We start from the raw sequence: 21,956 nt of genomic DNA, 5'->3' as shown, positions 1-21,956 counted from the left end.
CCCCCCTCCCCTCTTACCCTCTGGTAACCACTAAACTATTGTCTGTGTCTATGAGTTTTTGTTTCTCATTTGTTTGTCTTATTCTCTTGTTGTTTTTGGTTTATATATCACATATCCGTCAAATCATAGGGTTCTCTGCTTTTTCTGTCTGACATTTCGCTTAGCATCATACACTCACGAGCTTAAAATGTGTATACATTTTTTTGGCACCCTCTGTATTTGTGATGTGATTAAAATTGATAATCAGTTTACTTAAAGTAATGGAGATTATTCTAGATGATCTGGATGGGCCCCGATTCAATCAATTGAAAGATCTTTAAAGCAGAGCTGGGGCAGATTAAGACATTTTTCAGTTCATATTCCAGAGATCCAGCCTGCCTTTCTTGATGGCCTGCCTTATGTATTTGGACTTTTCTAACCAGCCCCCAAATCACATACATTCCTTGCAATAAGTCTCTTAATATATGTCTCCTACTGGTTCTGCTTCTCTGTTTTAACCCTGACTGATACAAGGAATAAAAGGGGGAAAGAAAAGGAAGTGAAAACACATAATTATTATGTCTCAATGGTAATTCACTGAGACATGTCTAACTCCAATTTTCTCTTTCTGCAAGGGGAAAAAAAACGGAGCAGAAAATATATGCCATGAGAGTGTAAGTTAATCACAAGGAAGAATTTCCTTACGGTGAAGATTAAACATGAAAGCATGGCATGATTATCTGAGTCATTTAGCATCTAAGCAGTGTCTACTCAGAAAGAATGTGGACTTTCTTCCCATGGCAATATATTCATTTACAACCCATCTCTAAGAATTCCCTTCCCTAATGAGTAGCTAAGCTTCACTATGAGTTCTAAAATGGTAAGTCAAAACACTCTAAAAAAAGAGGAAAATCATTTGAGATAAAAGATTACAATAAATAGGCATTCATATGTGCAGCTGTAATCAATGTAATGTTCCATTCTGTGACTCCCATCTATCACTAGGCTCATACTATGTCCTCTGTTTAAAATGTTTATTCCTTGCTCCTCATAGGACTGTCTTCTTCTCAGCCTTTATGTGTCAGTACAAATACCGTTTTCTTAGAGCCTTTCTCTAAGCTACTCTCTCTCTCTCCTCCTGTTAATACCTAGCTCACCTTACATTTATTCTGTATTTTATCACATATCACAATTTCTTCCTCTTTTTTTAAAAAAAACTCCTTCTTTAGTTGTTTTTACTCTTCCCCTAAACTAGGTTTCAAACTCCATTAGAAGGGGGTTCATACCTTTCCTGTTCCCTTTTATAGTTGCAGCACTTAGGACAGAGAATATGTGTCCAATGAGTATTTGCTAAATGAATAAATGTCACTGTGTCAGCGCTGCCTACCTGTCCATGATCTCAACATTAAGTTTTTGGAAAACCAGTTTGCTGATAGGATCACAGATTGGCAACCTACTGAGTAGAGGCTGGCAGGGGTGTCCAAACTTTTTTCAACGTTTTTTACCAAGGGCCACATGTGGTAAAATACACAAATAGCCAGGTCCCTAGCTCGAGGTGAAGTACGTATTGCCTCACCTGGTTTATTTAAGTAAACTAAATATACTTTTGGAATTGGCTGTGGGCCAATTAACAATGGATTGCAGACCGCAGTTGGCCCGCGGGCCACAGTTTTGACACCCCTGCTGTACAGTTTCGAGTCTCTAAATAGATATATCCAAATAAAATGTATTCAGGTCCAGTCTTATTTCACTTTGAGTACTATCATTCAATATGAAAACAGTTGCCATGCTTTGGCTTATCTGAGTAGGAACGGTAGTTACCCATCCGTCAGTAAGCATTTAGTTATGGTGAGGATTACTACTGACTGGACCACAAAAACGAAAAAACAAAAAACTGTAAATAGGTAAATTAGAGATTAGCTGCTCCTATAAGCTTGGTTTTGGAAGAGCTAGAGAACTATTACAACCATATATTGAGTCACAAAAAAAGGCAGGAAAAAGTCCTACTCAATTCTCTTGGGTATATCAAAAGCAATTAAAAGGTCACCTCTTGTGTAACAGATACTGGAAAATCAAATATCAGTCCATCCTAAATTACTGACAAAACAAGCCTCTCTTCTACTATTGAACTGAGGAGCAAACTAGATTTTCCTAGTACTGGAGAATACATCAGTGAAAGATATAATCTCTATATGCTGTGAAATCTATTAAAAATCATATACCATGCTTCCCTGAAAATAAGACTTAGCCGGACAGTCAGCTCTAATGCATCTTTTGGAGCAAAAATTATTAAAATTAATATGTAATATAATATAATACCCAGGTCTTATATAACATAATATTAATTTTTGATCCAAAAGACACATTAGAGCTGGTTGTCCGGCTAGGTCTTATTTTCAGGGAAGCACAGTATATGTTTGAAAATATCATATATAATCATCTCCATATAATGCTGTTGGAAGTTTAGAATATTATGGATTAATTCTCCTTCACTCAATATAGACAATATAGTTACTTGTAGTAATTTTTAATACCATATTATTCATTTATTGCCACAATAAAGAATGACCAAGAGTGCTTTTTCTCTGATTTCTGATGAATAAACATATTCATTGATTTTTTTTATTGTTTCTTTAGCAAATTGTTTAGCTGTATACTTTGTTAGTTAATGCCACTATAAATGTCACTTCCCAATGTGTATGTAAAATAAAATAGACTGACTGATTAGGTCAGTTAAATAGCCTTTTATTTTTTGCCTATATACATGTATTACCAAAAATTTCCCTCCCTTCAGCAAAGGACATAACCATTGTATGAACCACATCGATTATTTTAGCATTGTATTGTTTTGCTGATGAAGCCAATGCATATTCACAGATGTCCTTAGATGGTGAGTCCTGGTTTACAAATATCTGGATAATGTAATATGGAGACAGTCAATTAGATATGTGAATGCTTTACTTTCCCTACAGATTTTCTGACTTTTTCATGGACAAGTCTTTTCTTTGTTTGTTTGTTTTTGTTTTTTAAATGACATGATAAATTATTAGTGGTACAGTACCAAAATGCTGTGCCTTTTTCAAGAGTAATGCCAATAAATGATCAGCCTATTATCTGGATATTTTTGTTACTAAATATTTGTAAATATTTTGATAATCGGATAGATTATATAACTGAAGAATCATTTATATTTTAATATTTTGTGTTAAATGTAAATAATTTATAGTACTGAAAGGGGGTGCTCTTAGACTTAACATAGACTCGTTAGTTATCAAGTTAATGAGTGGATGTTTTAAAACATATGGGATTCCAAGAAAGGTTTTCTTGCCATTCCAGTCTTTTTCATTTTGGTATTCAAGTCACATACGTAAACTATAGAAATGCTGAAAGTCTCCTTAAACCTTTTTCAGGAAAGTAGACTGACAGTTTTAATTTTAGTAGGGGATTTAATTGGACAGATGTTCCCCCCAAAATTATTTTTATTATCTGAACAGCCTCTATGTTTTTATAGCTTGGTGTATATTTTTGTTTTTCTCTTATGATATCAAAAGTCTAATACTTTAACTCTTAATATTTTGCATATAAATCATCACTGAAAAGAGAATCACATATTACATTTCTTGACCTCTCAAAAGATTCAGCTGTGTATAAAACAACTTCGATACTGTGCATTTCCTGGGCTTAAATAGGTTTAGTCATAACATAAAAATGTTGAAACATATAAGTGAAAATTTGAGAACAGTAGACATTGTGGTGTTTAGGATCTGAGGGGACCATCAGCCTAAGATATATCTAGAACTTGCATTGTAGAGTCTCCTGGAAATGTGAGAAAATAGACGTGATAATGTGTGTTCTGCTTCAGGGTTCAAGTAGAAAAGCACTGAAACTAAAGAAAGAGCATGGATGTCTGCATGAAACTATGTGGAAGGAACTTTAAATGACTATTTCCCCAAAAGCCCTGTATTATCACCACAAGGTAGAAGTTTTTTGTACTCAATGCCACTTACTCTCTTCATTTCGGTTGACCTGTGAATTAATGATGAACATGCCTTGAATGTCCACATGATGGCAAGGGAATCATTTATTTTATAAGTGGCACTGGAAATGTGCTGAAGCATGCACAATTTAAACTAGCCAGGCAGTGGTTCTGTCCTGCTGATTTAGTGGTATCAAGGACACAGCATGTAACCCTCACATTTTGCTTGGCTACAACCCTCTATCTAAATAGGATCCATGGAGCATGGATCTTGTTCTTAGGAAACAAATCTTTCTCTTTAAATGTTAGTATCTCATCAGACCTTTGCATTGGTTCATTATAGTAGTGATGTTTACCCCCTGATCTCTAGTGAAATGAAACTAAGTGGTTAACAGCCTCTGCAGTCTGAAAAGTACAAGCTTGTAATGTGACTCTAGGTGGACTGTGACTTTGGAACAAAGACTGCGTGTGCATTTCTGTCATAGGGATTTAAAGATCACAATAAAACTTGATCAAGACATAGTTTATAAGACTGATGGTAATTTCTATGTTCTGTAACGCTAAGATAGGAGGTTCCATCTGTTCTCTAAAGGCCTTGGCTGAATTACAGTGATGATCAACTGTTAAAGCATCTCTTGGGTGTGGCTACATTTTGATAATATGTACGCTAGGGGTGTTACTGATATTGTTAGCAGACGTTTCTATCATAGAGTTTTCTGTCTTTTAGATAAAAACACAATTTGATTTTATAAGACAATTTTATGACTCAAATTCAGAAAGGTACGGGGAAGATTTTCCGGGTTTGTATCAGATTGTACAAGTATTTTGGCCTGTCATTTTGTCACGAGAGAACCAATTTGTTATATACTGTGTGTTGTGGATGAGTTTACACGTAATTTTGACAACATTTAATTGTTTAATATTAAGTCAAAGGAAACTTCCTTTGGGTGTCACTGGTAAATATTATTTTAGCCTGATATTCAAATTTCAGTCAACTATCTTGGAATGGTGTAGATGATACACAATGACAACAAGGACAAAGGCAGTACCAAATTTTAAAAATTATTTATTTCCTATTTTATACTTGCATTAGAGTTAAAACACACACATACACACACACACACAGACATAAAACAAATTTTTGTAAATGTAGTAAAAGATTTATAATACTACTATTAACAATGATGATGATGATGATGATGATGATGATGATGACAATAGCACTAATATATAATGAATTCCATTTTCTCACCATCTTTCACAATATCCTCCCCTCCTTGGGACTGTTCTGGTTTTAACATTGAACATCCTGTGCCTCGGAACCCTTCAGTAAAGGGCAAACCAGGAAGATTGATCACTCCACCTTATACAAAAGTGTTGTGGTGGGTTTTTTTTGTTTGTTTGCTTTTATAAATACAGATATCTAGAACTCTAAGAGTACCTCAGAATTCTTCCTGTCTTCACATTATCATGGTTGAATTAGTTTTTATATCGTTATAACCATGTAATTACCATGACAGAGCCAAGTAGTATTATGATAATATTCCCATTTTCACATTACTATTTGGTCTTCCAGATAATAATTTGTCTTTATTGCCACTTGCATAATTTGCATAGCCTTATTTTTGTTTCAGATGCTATATCATTCTATTAAATATCCATTCTTAAAATATCCATGAGGACCTCTTTTCCATAATTCTTTTCTTCTTTACTGAGTTGATCCACTTTTGTAGTTTAACCCTTCACTTTCTGAAGCATTATCATTATCCTCAGAAAAAGTGCAAAACATTATATTTCTGAGTCCTTTCATTAAAAAAAAAATGGAGAAATATTCTATCTTCACACTGAATGGACATTTTGGCTTAGCACAATATTCAAGGTGGAGGATGTTTTGCCTTCAGAATTTTAAAAACAATTGTCTACTATAATCTACATTGATATTGAGAAATCTGAAGTCATCATAATTCTTATGAATGTGACATTTTCCCTTCTCCTTAGAAGACTTTAGGATCTTCCCTTTATCACTGATATTTGGAAATTTCATGATAATTGGACTTGGCGTAAGACTTTCTCATTGATCGTATCAGGCAGTCTGTAGACTTCTGTACTTTAGTTCCAGAACTTTTCTTGGGTCATTTATTTCATTTATTTTGTCCATCTGTGCTTTCTGGGACTTTTTTAGTCATACATTTTTCTTTTTAGATTTGAATCTCTGAGTACATTTTTATTTCAGATTTTCTAACTTTATATATTTTTGTTCTTTCTGTAAAAATTATCAAATTTATCTTTATAACTTCTAGTTGAATTATTTTTTGCAGTATTTTAATTTACAAGAGTCTTTTCTTAGTTACTGATTTTCATTTTCATAGCATTTAAAATTTTGCATGCATTGACTTCTCATTGTGGAGACAGTAGTTATTTAAAGTGTTTTGTTTGTTTTTAAAGAGTTATCTCTCTTTCCTCAAGACTGAAATATCACTTTTTAAAATATTTTTTGAGGTTTTATCGCAAATGTCAGGTGATTTTTAATTGTTCTTTTTCATTTTGTTAATTAATTTATTTTTTTCTTAATTAAAATGTATTGGGGTGACAATGGTTAGTAAAATTACGTTTCAAGTGTACAATTCTGTGATACATCATCTGTATACCGCATTTCCCCCAAAATAAGACTGGTTCTTATATTAATTTTTGCTCCAAAAGATGCATTAGGCTTATGCTCAGCGGATGGCATTCTGAAAAATCATGCTAGGGCTTATTTTCCAGTTAGGTTTTATTTTCAAGTAAACGGTATCACATTGTGTGTCCACTACCCAGAGTCAGTTCTCCTTCCATCACCATTTAGTTGACCGCCTTTACATTCTTTTACCACCCCCCAACCCCTTTACCCTCTGGTAACCACTAAACTATTGTCTGCATCTATGAGTTTTTGTTTCTTTATTTGTTTGTTTTGTTCCTTTTTTGCTTTCAGTTTTATATCCCACATATTAGTAAAGTCATGTAGTTCTCAAATTTTCTGACTTATTTTGCTTAGCATAATAATCTCAAGATCCATTCATGTTGTCACAAATGGCATTATTTCATCTTTTCTTATAGCAGAGTATTATTCCATTTTGTATATATGCTATATCTCCTTTATCCAATCATCTATTGAAGGACACTAGTTATTTCAATGTTTTGGCCACTGCAAATAAATCTGCAATGGACATCAGAGCACATATATCTTAACTGATAAATGTTTTCAAATTTTTAAGGTAGATACCCAGGAGAGGGATTGCTGGGTCATAGGGTAATTCTTTTTTAAATTTTTTGAGGAACCTCCACACTGCCTTCCATAGAGGCTGCACCAGTCTACATTCCTACCAACAGTGTATGAGGCTTCCTTTTTCTCCACAGCCTCTCCAACACTTGTTACTATTTGTCTTGATGATAGTCATTCTAACCAGTGTGAGATGTTATCTCATTGTGGTTTTTATTTGCATTTTTGTGATTATTAGTGATGTTGAGCATCTTTTCGTGTGTCTATTGGCTATCTGTATGTTGTCTCTGGAGAAATGTCTATTCATTTTTAATTGTATTTTTTTTTCTTGTTGCTGTTGAGTTGTATGAGTTCCTTATATATTTTGGACATTAGCCCCTTATCAGAGGTGTTGTTTGTAAATATCTTCTCCCATTTGGTTGGTTGCCTCTTTATTTTGTTGATGTTTTTTATTTTGTATTTTTTGCTGTGCAGAAGCTTTTTAGTTTGACATTAAAATATCAGGTCGGAAGCCCTTTATGTACTGTTGGCCCAAAGGATAAGGAACCAGATCCAGTAATTGGATGGGCAGCTGGCTCTTTTGCTTGGGTAGTCTCTTCCAAAATATGAATGTATACATGTCATTTCTCTGAGGATTTTTAGTTTATCTAGAGATGACGCTTCCAACAGCTCTTGCAGGAAGAATGTGGTGGTCACTGTTGTTATCCAGGCTCCCTGGTGGAGCCATACATCTGACCACTCACTGTGCAAATGTTCATTTTACTTGTTTTAAACTCTGTGGCCCCACCTGCACCTTTTCTCATATCTGCTGATTTTGAATCTTGTGTTTCTAAATGAATTTCTCTAGGAGAATGCTTAAAAATTCTGCCTATAGAGTAGACATCTAACTACTGATATTCTTTGCATTGGGTGGAGAAAGGGGTGGAGTCACATATTCTGTATAGTTATTTTCAAATTATCCCTCTGTTTACATTCCCACTCTTTACCTTTTGCTGGGTCTTGTATCTCTGTGGAGGTCTTTAGGAAAAATCAGTTCAAAACTCCTTCCCCTGAACTTGTGCTGTATCTTCTGTAAAATAAGTGACTTTTTAAGCTGCTTTCCTTTTTTTTTTCAATTAATTACCACCTTATGTCCCATCTCTGCTAATTTATACCATTTTTACTTTTTTACTATTATTTTGTAATGGACTCTAGAAAAAATAGAGATAATCAAATGTCCAATTTGACCATCTTGGCAGAGGTGACGATCCATTAAAAATGATTCTCAATAGTGGCAGCAGTAACAGAAGTAGCAATAGTTTATGTAGTAGCGATAGTTGTAGTCATTACATCAGTAACAATGAGCAGTATTCACATTTACTGTGATGTGAATGATGTGCCATGAGGCCACATAATATAGTGCCTTATAGCTTATAGATACTCTTAGAGGCATCTGCTTTTACTTCACTTGATCCTTACAATAGCTCTGCAAAGAGATGGGCATGTGTCATTAATCATTACACATACATCTGGCTTTACAGATGTGACATCTAAGAATTAGGAAGGTCAAATAATTTACTCAAATTTGCTGAACTAGTAGTGTTGTAGAAAAGTCTACTCGGTCATCCTACCTTCTCCAACATTCATCACCCATGATGACAATTTGTAGAGGAAGTTTGAAACATTACATGTGAATTTGATCTTAAACATTTCCTAGATTCCTTGCAGTCCTGTAAGTCTTGCTATAGTGGTAGAACTTGAATCTTCCCTAAAATAATGAATTATTTATAAAATTACAGTAGCTCAGATATTTTATTACTATTATACATTTTTAAGAAGAGGGCAAATTTGCTTAAAAAGGTTTTGCTATAAATTGGATATCTCTAATAGTCCTCAGATTCAATATGACTAAACTCAAACATATTAACCCTTTTCTATCCCTGGATTTCAATTTTACTAAGCATCCAGTTTCAGAAAAACAGTATGTGATTTGACTTCATATTTCTCATTATCCTTCCCCCTGAAGCTCAAATTTTCCAAGTTCTATCGATTTGACCTTTTCTCCTTTCATTTCTATTAATTCCACAATAGCTTAGGTACTCACCTAAACTTCCTTCCGATCACTTGCCTCCGGTTCACTGTAAGCCGTATGCCAGACTCATCTCACAAAAGCATAGCTTTGAACAACAACAAAAAAAACACACCGATACATAAATAAAGTAATTTCAGATGATAAATTCTGTAAAAAAATAGTGTTAGGATATAGAAGGTAATGGTGAGGAGGACATTATTTTAGACAGAATGGTTGAGGAAGGCGTCTCTAAGGAGTTGAAATTTGGTTAGAGATCTGATAGATGTGAATATTGTGCAGTACTTTTTAATGTTACTGTGTACCATTCTCACTTAATAATAAAATAGGACATTTTATCAGTAAAAAAACAAAAAGCATAGCTTTGTTCAAGCCACTGCCTCCTTTCAGCTTGCTGATTAGAGTCAACATTTTATAGCACTTTTCTCTTCCATTTTTTTCACCATATTCTGACAACAATTTTCAATCATTTTCTGTATATTCCAATCCTTGAGCATTTGTACCAGTTTGCCAAACTTCCCTTCCTGATTTTTTCCCCCTCAGATACCTTCTAATATCTCTTCATATTAAATTTGTATCACTATTCAGGAATGATCTCTAAAGCTACCTCTTTTATAAAATTCTTTCTCACTAAATTTCACCAATTGCATATCATATCTTTTTCTGAAGTCACTTTGCAGTTAGTTTTTTCTCCATACTTCTTAAAAATATAACCTATTCTCTAGTGTATAAACAGACTGCCTTTGACGAGAAGTTAGAATAAATTGAAATTATTTCTATTAGGTGCGCAGGAGGTAGTTTATTGAGCTATATAAATGAAACATGCTTTCAAAATAGTGGAATCATAATGTCAGCAACTAGTCTTTTGTCTGTCTGTCTGTCTGTCTGTCTCTCTCTCTCTCTCTCTCTCTCTCTCTCTATATATATATATATATATATATATATATATTTATATATAACATATATATGTATACACACATGTATCAGTGCTTCAAGCTTCTTATTACATTAGTTTGAGTCAATGTGAAAGGGAGATTTTGAAGAATAGAAGAATGGCATGGAGAGGAAAGATTAAAATAGATAAGAAAGGCATAAGAAAAAAAATGTGAGTTCTCTGATGAAATGTAGAAGTGATAAGGAAAAATGGTTCAATGACATTTGTCAACTCCTTTCTGGCATTAAACAGAAAGTCAAAGAAAGGCAAGGTCTTATACTGTTTTTTTTGTTTGTTTCTTTGTTTTTTTATCCTTTCCAAATGTGAATTGTTTAAATTCTGGCATAAATAAGCCTTGTTCACCATATTAATTTAGGATGAATCCTTCGCTTTCTTGCCTACTCTGATCACAATAATCTTAACTGATACAGTTAGATGCTGTTTTTCCTGATCCTGTTATCCTTCAGAATGGAAGTGTCATCTTTACTTTGAATCTTTATGAAGTCAACTGAAGAATATGGAGTCTAAACTATGGAATGAAAGCTTTAAATTGCTTCCTGCATATTTGTTGCAAATATGGTTGTATAACATGAACAATGAATATTTTCTAATGAGTTCAGAATATAACTTTCCATTTTTTTCTCAACATAAAATGGGTTAACCAATGTGGTTTAGAGAATTTTCTCTCCTTATTTCTGGTCTTTATTCTTTTTTTTTTTTCCCTCAGTTTTTGCTGAGTCTCTTGCACATTCTTAAACTGTGTTTACCTCATGGAGTTCTATGCCGCAGTGCCACTCTTTTTTATTAAAAAAAACATTTGATCATTCTTTATTGACTTTTTCAGAACTTTTATTAATTGGCAGAAGGGAATTTGCTTCCCTCTAATGGTCTTTGCAAAAGGCCTTCCATAAATTATTGCTCCAGAAATAGTTTTCTCATCTTGTTCATGACATGCTATGGCTTACTGTCCCTCTCTGTTTTCTAAATTCCTTTATGTTTTCTTTATATTCTACTCCAGCTGTAATAAAAATGAGGACAAAACTAAAAATAAAACTACCATGTGATCCAGCAATCCCTCTGCTAGATACATACCCAAAGGAAATGAAACAAGTACTTTAAAGTTGTATCTGCACTCCCATGTTCATTACAGCATTATCTACAATAGCCAAAATATGGAAACAACCAAAGTGTCAATCACTGGATAAATGGATAAAGAAGTTGTGTGATGTGTGTGTATATGTATATATCATGATGGAATATTATTCAGCCTTAAAAAATGGAGATTTTTAAATTTGCAACAACATGGATAAACTTGGAAGACATTATGCTATGTGAAATAAGCTAGACAAAGACAGGAAAAATAAATGCACAATCTCACTTATATCTAGAATCTAAAATACTTGAATACATAGAAGCATAGAGTAAAACAGTGGTTCCCAAGGTAGTGAGTTGGGGGAACTGGGGAGATGTTGGTCAAAGTGTACAAATTTACAGTTATGCAGAATGAATATGTCCGGAGATCTAATGTGCAGCCATACCTCAGATTTTGCAAGTTCAGTTCCAGACCACTGCAATAAAACGAATGTCACTATAAAGTGAGTCACACAATTTTTTTGGTTTCCCAGTTCATATAAAAGTTATGTTTAAACTATATTGCAGTTTATTAATTGTGCAATAGCCTTATGTCTAAAAATGTATATACCTTAATTTAAAATCACTTTATTGCTAAAAACTGCTAACCATCATCTGAGCCTGTGGGAAAAATGGTACTGATAGACTTGCTGTAGGGTGACCACAAAACTTCAATTTGTAAAAAATGCAATATCTTCAATGTGCAGTAAAGCACAATAAAAAGATGGATGCCTGTATAGCATAATGACTATTGTTAATACTGCGTTGAGTACTCAAAATTTGTTAAGAATAGGGATTTTGGGTGCTCTCATCACCAAAATAAAGTGAGAAGATGCGTTAATTAGCTAGACTGTAGTAGTCATTTCACTATATGTATATCAAATCATCAGATTATGTACTTTAAATATACACAATTTTAATCAATAAAAAGAGAATAGCATTAAGGGTTTGGCCTTAAAATGGATTTCTTATTGGAAGATAATGTTACACAATCAGGGTGACACCATTAAACCATTTCATTTCATCAACAGTGCAAGAGTTTATTTAAACCATCCCATACCCACTTTTATTCAACAGAGATACCAATAATAAACAATTAGTTTACTTAAAAATAACAATGGATAAATCTAGGGCTTTTGGTTAATAGCCTCTGTTAGTATATGTCCACAATGTACATAGTGGCTCTTCTTAAAAATAATCTGTAGTTGGAATAAAAACTCAGACATTATTTATGCTTAGCTCAACATTTGACCTACTAAAACATATGCTTCATCTTTTTATTAGAAAGGGATTTACCTTTAAATTTCCTGTCAGCAAGAGATATTTATCTTAAATCTAAATTTCCTATAGCACCTTCCCCCTCCAAAAAAACCCAAAAATAAAAACAGAAATAAAAAAAAAAAACAACAAAAAAAAACAAAACTGAAAAACATCTTACCAAGTATTGAAACCAGACCATCTGATTTTCTTTCCCTCCTGTTCTTCCGTGAAAAGAATACATTTGGTCTGACTTAATGTCTCAGAGATGTCTCACCCCAAAATGATTGGCTGTATTCCAGGCAAGTTGCTTGCAACTCTGTATGACTTCAGAGTTTTAATGCTCTCCTTGTCTGGAAGGAAATTTCATGGTCAAGAATCAAATAGTTCTTAATTCTCTCTGGGAAGACAGTTTTCTCTCCACGTCTGTTTCAGTTCTTATCCCCATCCTCGACCACAGACACACATATACACACAACTCCTGGGTTATGTCATTCTTTCCCCAGGGTGTTGACAAGAGAGTTGGATTACCTAGCGCAGTGAAGAGTAAGTAGATCAAGTACTACAGTAACGAAATGCATAGCCTAAAAATCAGCCAATGATCTTTTATTTTTGCCTCAACTTGGATATGCTAGTTTACATGAGTTGAGTTTTCAGTAGTAAAACTTTTATGAAATATATTGAAAAAAAAACAACTCAGTTGTGTACATTTTATGCATCTGAAAATAGACAATGCTTACCTTAGTGGTATGGTAATTATCATGAATTTCATAGAATTAGGAGCTTGGAGCACATTTGAAGAAGCAATCTAGTTTCATCCTAAATCTGTTAGTGAACAGCATGCCTCATGTTTAAGTTGATGTCATGTATGAAGCAGTGACATAACCCTCCCATAGGTGTGTGAAAGTGCTGGAAGAGCTCTCCTCCAAACACCTTTCTCCAGACCTCAGAGGAAATGGAAAGAGCTATGAAGTCAGTTTGAATTCCAACTCTAATGGACATGTAGCCTTGGACAAAATGAAGAGCTATCGATTTTCTGCTTACTACCTATAAAGTTGGAATGAAAATAGAGTTTACAAAGCTGTATGGATAAGACATGGATAACAGTGAAGATAACACATATATTCTGCATATTGCCATTTAATAAATATTATGATCTCTTTCCCTGGGTTTTCTTCAGGTCTGTTCTATTCCCCTTCCCTTCTTATTTATTTTAAGAGGAGAGAAACTTTAGAGAAGTTTTCAATTTTCCTCTGAGTAATTAAGTTAAATGTATGTACTTCATTTATGAGGAAACAACTTCCTGGAGGAGAGATGCGTCTCTTTACACAGAGTTTTGCCATCTGGTCACCAACAGACCAGTGTGTAAAGGTAAAGAGGAAAACTGGGATGCTTATAGCCAGAAAATGATGTACGCAGTCTGTATGCTTTTATGGTCTGCTCTTCCCGTTCCTCTGTACAATTGTGCCCAACAAGGAAAGTAGGGAATAGATTGATCTTGATTCTTATCTGTAAACTCTAAAATTCAAGGGAGAGAATACTCTTCTGCTGATCTCACATCCTGTATTCCCTCCTTAGAAAAGATCTCATGTTATACCTCAGGAGAGAATGTCCTTCTGTGCTTGATTCTTATGTGTATTTTCTGTCTACTTGCCACTCTGAGGATGAGATTTAAAAGTCTCTAGCATGGGAAGTTATTGTTCGATGGGCACAGAGTTTCAGTTTTGCAAGATGAACAACGTTCTTAAGATGGATGGATGGTTGTACAATATTGTGAATGTACTTAATGCCACTGAACTATACACTTAAAATGGTTAAAGTAGTAAATGTTATGTTATAGATACTTTACGATAATTAAAAAAGATTTTTTTTTAACTTTGTGATTAGTAGAACCTAAGGGAACAGTAGACTTCTCTAAGAAGGATACTCCAATGTGGGCTGAACTCCTATGTGTTCCCTAGATAATGGGTGGGAAGAGTCCATGAATAGACTTTCTTCCCTCTCTATTGAACAGAAACATTGTTTTGCTCCTCAAACCATGAATCTTCTACTAAATACAAAAGTAAGTCTCTCACTTTTTTTTTTTCTGAATCAGAAATCATCGTAAATCCAATTACTTTTCTTTATAATTTGTTATATAGTATTTTCAGGAAGTCAATGTTCGGAAATATGGAGCATGACCTAAGGATGAGAAAAATAAGTACTTTGCCACCAATATCACAATTCAGAATGAGCAAAACTGTTGACACTAGTGTTTCTGAGGAATATCCAGTATAGAAAAGACAGAAAACAATTTATTGACTTTTATTTTCTTTTTTTAAGATTTGTATTAAAATATAGCTCACATATAATATTATATTATTAATACGTTCAGGTGTACACCATAGTTACTTAACATTTATGTACCTAAAGAAGTGATCATCATGATATGTCCAACAACAACCTGACACCGTACCACATTATCACAATATTATTGAGTATATTTCCCATGCTGTACATTACATCCCCATGACTTATTGGTTTTACACCTGAAGATGTGAACCTCTAATTTGCCTTCACCTTTCCCCCCTTTTAAAAATGTTCAATTACAGTTGGCATTCAATATTACTTTTATATTAATTGCATTGCAGGTATACAGCATAGTGGTTACACATTTATGTAATTTAAGAAGTGATCACCCTGACTAGTCTGGTATCCATCTGACACCATACATAATTGATACAATATTATTGACTATATTCATTATGCTATCTCCTACATTCCCGTGACTACTTTGTAACAACCAGTTTGTACTTCTTAATCGCATTCTGTGTTTCACCCCCCACCCCACCTCCCTCTCATCTGGCAACCATAAAAATGTTTTCTGTATCTATGAGTTTGATTCTGTTTGGTTTGTCTATTTTGTTATCTTTAGATACCACATATAAGCAAAATCTCATTGCATCTGTCTTTCTCCGACATTCCACTCAGCACAATACCCTCCAGGTCCACCCATGCCACCACAGATGGCAAGAACCCATTCCCTTCCATGGCCAAGCAATATTCCACTGTATATATGTACCACCTACTCTTTATCCATTTATCCATCAGCGGATACCCATGCTGTCTGCACATCTTGGTCATTGTAAACAGTGCTGCAATGAACACGTGGCTGCACATGTCCACTCAAAATAACACTTTGGGTTTCTTCAGATAAAAACCCAGAAGTAAGATTACTGCGTCCTTTTTTGTCTCTTGTTACAGCCTTTGTTTTTAAGTCTATTTTGTCTGATATAAGTATTTCTACCACAGCTTTTTTTGTTATTATTATTTGTTTCCATTTTCATGAAATATCTTTTCCAAGCCCTTTACTTTTAGTCTGTATGTGTCTTTCAATCTGAAATGAGTCTCTTGTAGCAGCATATTAAGAATCTTTTTTTTTCTTATCCATTCAATCACCCTGTCTTTTGATTGCAACATTTAATCCATTTACATTGAAGTAGTGGTTGACAAATAATGTAATTATTTCCATTTTATTGTTCACACTTTTAAAAAATTTATTTATGTTTTCCATCTTAAAGAAGTGCCTCTAACATTCCTTGGAATACTTGTTTGGTGGTGATAAACTCCTTTAGCTTTTTCTTCTCTGGGTAGCTACCATGTTTCTCCAAAAATAAGACCTAGCCAGACAACCAGCTCTAATGAGTCTTTTGGATCAAAACTTAATATAAAACCCAGTCTTACCTTATTGTAAAATGGGTATAATATAATAATTATAATATAATATAATAATATAATATAATATAACATAATATAATACCGGGTCTTATATGATATAATATAAGACTGGGTATAACATAACATAATATAACATAATATAATATATGTAATATAATACTGGGTCTTATATTAATTTTTGCTCCAAAAGATGCATTAGAGCTGATTGTCCAACTAGGTCTTATTTTCAGGGAAACGGTATTTATCTGTCCTTCAATTCTAAATGATAGCTTTGCTGGGTAGAATAATCTTGGTTGTAGGTCCTTGCTTTTCATCACTTCGAATATTTCCCACCAATCCCTTCTGGCCTGCAAAGTTTCTGTTGAGAAGTCAGCTGACAACCTTATGGGAGCTCCCTTGTAGGTAACTAATTACTTTCTCTTGCAGCTTTTAAGATTCTTTCTTTGTCTTTAACCTTTGGCATTTTAATTATGATGTGTCTTGGTGTTGGCCTCTTTGGGTTCATCTTGTTTTGGACTGTGTGCTTCCTGGGCTTGTATGTCTATTTCCTTCGTCAGATTAGGGAAGTTTTCTGTCACTTTTCCTTCAAATAGCTTTTTGATTCTTTGCCCTCTCTCTTCTTCTGGCTCCCCTATGATGTGAATGTTGCTGTTCTTGATGTTGTCCCAGAGGTCCCTTAAACTCGCCCCATTTTTTTTTTTATTCTTTTTTTTTGCTGTTCTGATTGGGTATTTTCTGCCATATTCTCTTCTAAATCACTTATTTGATACTCTTCTTTGCCTAATCTACTGTTGATTCCCTCTAATGTATTCTTCATTTCAGATACTGTAGTCTTCATTTATGACTGGTTATTTTTTATGTTTTGTATCTCCATTTTTATGTTTCCTATCTCATTATTGAAGTTCTCCCTGTGATCATTGAACATCCTTATAACCAGTGTTTTGAACTCTGCATCTGGTGGATTGCTTGTCTGCGTTTTGTTTAGTTCTTGTTCTGGAGCTTTGTTCTGTTCTTTTATTTGGGACATGTTTCTTTGTCTCATAATTTTTGCTGCCTCCATGTTTTTGTTTCTATGTATTAGGTGGAGCTGCCATGTCTCCCGGTCTTAGTAGAGTGGTCTTATGTAGTAGATGCCCTGAGGGGGCCAATGGCACAGTCTCTCTTGAAACCTGAGCTGGGTGCTCCAGGTGTGTCGCTTGTATGTGTTGTATGTGCCCTCCTGTTGTAGTTGAGCCTTGGTTTCTGTTTGCATGTTAATGGGAGACATTGACTTTAATGGCCATGACTACAGTAGCTATTGTGCAGAGGCTGACCATGCAGAGCAAGATTCGGTACCTGCCCAGTCTGCTGTTTGGATGTATTGTTCTTGGAGAAGGCTGGATAATGTTCCAGCTTGGTCTGAAGCTGGCCACCAGGCATGGCACCACAGTGCTTCCTGGGAGGGGCCCTGCCATAGCCAGGTTCAGCTATTGCCTGTGCCCTGCCTGGGTCCAACTGGCATGATCCATAAAGCAATATTCAGATGCCTGTCACCTGTCCTGGGCTTGGATTGCCTCAAGAGGTGAAGCCACGAGGCCTATTGTGGCTAGTTCTGGTCTTAGGACTGCTCAGCCAGGGGTATGGGACATGCTGAAGCCAGATGCTGCTCTTTTGGGTTTTGAGAACCTTTGAGAGCCTTTAGGAAAGTTTGCAACATTAGACAAGAAAGGCTATTTGTAACGAAAAGCCACTGGAAGTGGCTTGGGTGTGCCTGAAAGTTTGGTGGGGCAGGGTCTCAGGGAATCATCAGGGCAGGACAAATGAACAGTGTTAGTCAAGTTGATGGAGACTCAGATATGGTGCCTGCCTGTGTCTACATGCCAGAAAGTGGCAGGGCTCTGGAGAAAAAATAATGACTTCCTCCAGTTCCTCTGTTTGGGAGAAAGCTGCCCCTCCAGCTATAGCCCTAAAACCTGACAACTCAGTTCCTCCTGTTATGTCCTTGGAGCCCTCAAGCTGCTGTTATAGCACTGGAGCTCAGAGCAAGCTAGTAAGTCCATCAGTGAGTAAGCTCATACACAGGCCCTTTAAGAGGATCACATGGGACTCCAGCGCTCCCGTCTCAGTCATTCACAATCTCTGCTGGTTTCATAGCCAGAAATGATGGGGACTTCTCTCTCAGTAATGGAACCCTGCACTGGGGAGCCTGGTGTAAGGCTGGGACCCCTGGCTTTTTAGGGGTGATCTCCCCAGTCAAGATATCCCTCTCAATTTTTAGTGGTCACATGTAAGTGTGGGACTAGATGTTTCTCACCTTTGGCCCTTCTACCAGTCTCAATGTGACATTTTCTGTAGGTTTTATTTGTAGGACTTCATTTCATCTAGAATTCAGATGGTTCTCAATGATGGTTGTTCTATAGTTTAGGTGTAGTTTTAATGTGGTCATGAGAGAAGGTAAGCACATCACTGACCTACTCTGGCATCTTGACCAGAAATCCTGTTTATTGACTTTGATATATATATATATATATATATTTGTCCATTGTAATTAAAAACCAAAACTTTCCTAAAAAAACAGTAAAAGTTATTATGAAAAGATAATTCTTTAGTTAAAAAATCAATTTTCTAAGTATTATTAACTATAGAGTTACAAATTCTCTATTTAGTGAGAATGGGAAATGTGGTAAAAGAGAGAGGAAGGGAGGAGATATTTCCCACCCATTTGAGAAAAGGGACCCTGAGATTGTCTGAAGGCTGAAAAACTAGAATGATTGGGTATAGAATTAGGAAGTCAGGTATGATGAGAAACTAACAATATTTTCTCAGGAAATATAGTAGAGAATGTGTAGAAGAAAGGAGAGAAAATGTTAGTCACAAATTACATTAAGATTGGAAAAATCAGTAAATTCACATTTAAAGAATCCATTATAAGAATATATTCTTAAGTATACACACACGAATGTATACATATATACACATATATGTGTGTGTGTATATATACACATATATACACTTTTTTTTTTTTGATCAGTGTTTGGTTTAATCTGTTTATGAAAAACCCAGAGATACAAAAGGTTGACTATATACTTTGAAAAAACCAAATCTTCACATAAGTGAACCTGCACAGTTCAAACTCTTGTTGTTCAAGAGTCAACAGCGTAATAATCCTAGAATGTTAGAAGACTGTAAAACATTGTAAAAAGAGATGGCGTATAACAAAATCTTATTTTGTATCATGATGCAACAAGCTTTAGAGATTCAATGACTTCCCCAAGTTCTTATGTTTTGTGAGTGGCACCATGAGGGCTAGTATTCACAAACCAGTTCTCATTGCATTACATAATATGGTATCCTTAAGAAAAACTGGACTTCTACAGGAAGAAATCGTAGAACCTTCCTTGTCTGAATTATTAAAATGGTCACGGCTAACAATTTTACTTATTTTGCCTTTGGTTCTCTGGTTTTCTTTCATTAGTTGACCCCAGGGACATTGCATTTGTGTTTGCATGTTTTCAGAACATGCACTCTTCTAACCACTGTGGGACTGCTACTTTGTAAGATTTGGTCATCATACTCACAAATCACCCAAGATGTTTTTCATCAGCATGTGCTCTCATTGGCTCTTGTGAAGCCTCTATTCCACTAATGTTTTCCTGTCTGTTGCTAGACAGACTCTCCCAAATTCCATAGATATTGATTTAATTTTTAAACAAATTTAAATGAAGGACTTCATATTTTAGTGCTGTAGAATTACTGTGTTTCCCCCAAAATAAGACCTACCCAGACAGTCAGCTCTAAAGAGTCTTTTGGAGCAAAAGTTAATATAATAGTAAAATAAGACCGGGTCTTATATAATTTAATATAATGTAATGTTACGTTACATTATATTTATTATATTGTTATGTTATGTTATGTTATGTTATGTAATGTTATGTTACGTTACGTTACATTACCTTACATTACACTATATTAATTTTTGCTTCAAAAGATGCATTAGAGCTGATTGTCCAACTAGGTCTTATTTTCGGGGAAACATGGTACAAAAACTAAATCATAGTCTTTAGCCATGTCCTTTTGAAAGTTATCGTAGAGCTTCCCATCTTTTGAGAGAGCAAACAAATCCAACATTTAGCTCATATTCAGTTTGCATTCCTTCATACTTACTGAGCATACCTCATTCTCTTTAACTCCCCTGTGTCATTATGTTTCATGAATCTAGAAAACCTGTATATTACCAACACCAGGATGCATTTTGAGTGACATGGGGAAATATTTTTAGAATCTTGTTTTAAAAGGCACAAAATATACGTGTTGCTCCATGTGGAGTGGCAAATTATTTGTATTATGTACAAGGGAAACAGTTGGCATGAACTTGGTGGAGTGCTCTTTAGCTATTTGTGAATAAGAGTTGCTGTTATATATTAGATATGGTTTGCCTTCCAACCTAACCCTGTGTCTATTTACACTGTAGAAAATGAAGTAGGCACTGAAGTAAGAGATGTGGAATCATAAGCAGCATAATTCCATTGTGATTTCCCTCAGCACCACACAGGATTATTATTATTATTATTATTATATTGTGGAGAACTTCATAATTATACATTTTCTGCCATTGAGAGATCCAGTGTGTAATTACACAGTTCAAATACAATAGTGCTGGTTACTGTTCAAATACATGTAGCAACGTGGGATTAAAATGTATTTAACACTAATTACATAAAAATGTGATGGGACCTATTACTGCTTTTATTGTGAATATGAAATGTGCAGGTATAATCGACCCCATTTTTATGTAAGGTGGTGACTATCCCTGCATGCAGCATTGCACAACCATTCAGTTAGAGTAATGTTCTTGATATTTTAACACCTACCTTATAAACTTTATACAAGGAAACAAATGAAAAGTACACAGTGGGGCATATTTTGAGTAAATAGTGTATATTTATTGTGTATTTTGGAGTTAACTGATTTTTTTAAATCATTATTATTTAGCAAGAACCATCAGGCAATCTCAGTAATGAACGCCAGATGGCGCTGCATTGAATAACATTGCATTTTCAATTGCCAATGAATGCTAGAAACATTTTGGAGATCAAGTGCATGTTAGAAATAATCTTGCCTAGTCTCTCATTTTGCAAATGAAAGTATTCACACTCAGAAAGATTATTATCATCTCCACAAGACCATGTTAGAGATAAATGCCTGACCTTGCATTGAAATCCCTGTGGGTTTTAAACACACTAGCCTAGCTTTCCATGTGATTATGGTTTCATTATATAAAAGAAAGAGTAGAACAGGATAATGGTCAAATTTTAAATCCTAGCTGTGCCACTTACTAGCTGTGTAACATTAGACAAGTCATTTAGCCATTTCTCACTTAGTTTCCTTTGTGAAAAAAATAATTAAAAACAAACCTACCTTATAGTTTTAAGTTGATTAAATAATAATTCTGTAAAATTGTACAAAATTTGCTAAATAATGGATACTCTAGACATGAATATAAGGAACTATACGTGTTTCATCATTTTTATAATCCTAAAGCCTTTATTACATACTTAATTTTACACTACTTTGTACTGAACATGAGCAGCCGTTTGCTGTCCAGAAGCTTGCATTTCAAGATGGATACTCAAATGTAGACCTGTAGAAAAACAGAAGA

Source organism: Rhinolophus hipposideros (genome assembly GCF_964194185.1).
Source record: "Rhinolophus hipposideros genome assembly, chromosome: 10".
Classification (NCBI taxonomy): domain Eukaryota; kingdom Metazoa; phylum Chordata; class Mammalia; order Chiroptera; family Rhinolophidae; genus Rhinolophus; species Rhinolophus hipposideros.
The sequence above is the reverse complement of the archived record's forward strand: the minus strand, read 5'-3'. Positions refer to the sequence as shown.